Here is a 2486-nt window from a genome sequence, read left to right as displayed (position 1 = left end):
CCATCCTGGGAGAAAGCAAGTCTTCTACTCTCTGAAACTATGAGCCAATAAATTTCTGTTGTTAAGTCTATCCATTATATGGTATTTGTTTTAGCAGCTGGGGAAGTAATACAAATGATTTTTGTCCTTAGTTTTATTATTTCCTTCCTATCCTTTTTTGGTATTTTATTTGCTCTTCATTTTCTAGCTTCCTGATAAAGATACTTAAACTACTGAATGCAAACTTTTCTCATTTCCTAATATAAGCATTTAAAACTATAATTATTCCTATAACCATTGCTTTAGCTCCATCCAAAAAATATTTATAGGCTGTATTTTCATTATTCAGTTCAATATGCTTTTTTTTTTTTTTTTTTTTGTCTCTAATTTTACTCTTGATTGGGAATATAGGGAAACATTACAGTTTAGGATCATTAAATGACAAACTCAGAGAGTGCTGACACACACTTGGCCTGAATTCTGGGAGTAATTGGTTTTCCAGTTCAGGGGTAGCAAGGTGTGAACATGTACGGGAACTTTCTCAAGGACGTGGGAAGCACGTTCCTCAGTGAGCCAACAATGGACTGTGGTGCCTAACTGCTGGAAGGAGTGCCAGTCCTGGTAAACCACCAATGATCTTCATCACAGGAAATCAGAATACCCAATCTTTCAAACAAATTTTAGGTAAAAGAGAAAATAAATCCAGACTGACTTATAAATTGATTTAGATGCCTGCCAAAGTATCCTCCATTCACAACTCAGCAAAATCTTCAGTGACTGTCGGAGCAGGGAGCCTTTCATGTACTCCCAGTTATTATATAGTGCATAGAGGGTGGTAAGGGTTAGTCCTGCTAAACCATCTCATGCTATCCCCCTCCCCAAAGAACACCTGTGAATACCTGTCATGGTTCCAGCTGCTACTGTGTTGAGATCATCTTCTGCACCTCGTGTTTGCTTGATAACAACACCAAATGCACTGTAGAGCAAAGCCAGAGAACCTAGAGTATTAGCTCAAAGTGCCCCTTGCCTGGTCACTGTATTCAAAATCTGTACATTTTTTGGTTTAGACCAGGTCATGGTTTGGGTTTCCTTCAATCCTAGTCATAGACCGTTCATTGCCCCAAATGCAGCCCCTGTCATGCAACACCCTCCAAAGGCAAAAAAGGTAAGTTCAAATCTGCCCTGGGCTTTATTAGCTCTGGTAGGTAAAATAAACTCATCTGTATCCTGCATGACATAACAAGGATCCACATATAAATAAGGAGACAGAGGGTTCATACCAGTTAGGGGGACACTGGCATGTCAGTGTGCAAGTAAACTGCTCCGCTGGCTCCAAAAAAGCTGGCCAAGCCCACTGTGGTTTTGTTTTCGCTTCCCCAGCCATCCTCCACGGTGAGTCTGCTGATCTGCTTCCTGCCGCTGCCTTAGGCCAGGGTTGGCTGCTCTGCTGTTGTGCCTCAGTAAGCACGGGAAGATCCATGTTACCACAGCCTGCTTCACACACTGACCTTCCAGGCTCAATATACTTTCTAAATCCATTGTGATTTTTTTTTTTTATTCCTGTGTTATTTAAATATATACATTTCCAAGCACTGGAAGTTTTTTAGCTTTTTTGTTAAATTCAGTTATGGTTACAGTCACACTCTCTTTTATTTCAATCCTTTGAAATTTGTTGACACTTTTGTGACTCAGCATGAAGTCCACATTGATAAACATTCCATGTGCATTCGAACAAAATCTGTGTTCTTCACTTGCTGTCTGTAGTCCGTAAATGTCAATTAAGTCCAAATTAATAATGGTGTTTAACTCTTCTATGTTCTTAATATTTTTTGGTCTACTTGTTGTCTCAATTACTGAGAATTCTGGGTCAGAATATCTAATTATGTTATGGATTTATTTAATTCTATTTTTAGTAGTCCTTTCAATTTATGTTTTATATATTTTATTAGATGCATGCACATTTAGAATTTACACTTTTATTATTTTGAAGTTATCTATAGTAACTCTTTTTTCTTGAAAGTCTATTTTTTAAATATTAATATAACCACACCTTCTTCCTTTTGTTTATGGTGTGCATGATAAACCTTTTTTCTCCATTCTTGTACATTCAATATATCTGTGCCCTTATACTTAATGTGAATGTCTTTTAAATTACATGGAAGTGAATCCCATATTTTTAACTCAGTCAAACAAGCTTTATCTTTTAGTTGGACTATTTGATCCTCTTACATTTAATGTAGTTACTCATATGGTAGAGTGAAATATATCACACTGCCATTTATTTTTTAATCCATCTAATTTGTTCTTCGTTTTTTTAAATTCCTCTTTTGTTGCCTTCTTTTGGACTAATAAAGCATTTTAAAAATTCCATTTGCCACTACTTTTAAACTTTTTGTTATACCTTTCTGCTTTAAAACTTTAATGGTTACTCTAGAGATTAGCATATGAGTCCTGAATTTATTATAGCCTTTCTTGAATTAATACTTTATTTATCACAAAAACAGTTC

General features: G+C 36.1%; 1 pseudogene; it reads right to left on the bottom strand.

Annotated features, from left to right (window-relative positions):
• Positions 1 to 648: 648 nt before the first annotated feature.
• LOC119532584 lies at positions 649 to 1518 on the bottom strand (annotated as a pseudogene).
• Positions 1519 to 2486: the final 968 nt, after the last annotated feature.

This window comes from Choloepus didactylus, chromosome 4, assembly GCF_015220235.1.
Source record: "Choloepus didactylus isolate mChoDid1 chromosome 4, mChoDid1.pri, whole genome shotgun sequence".
NCBI classification, from domain to species: Eukaryota; Metazoa; Chordata; class Mammalia; order Pilosa; family Megalonychidae; genus Choloepus; species Choloepus didactylus.
This window is presented reverse-complemented; position numbering and strand designations above follow the sequence as displayed.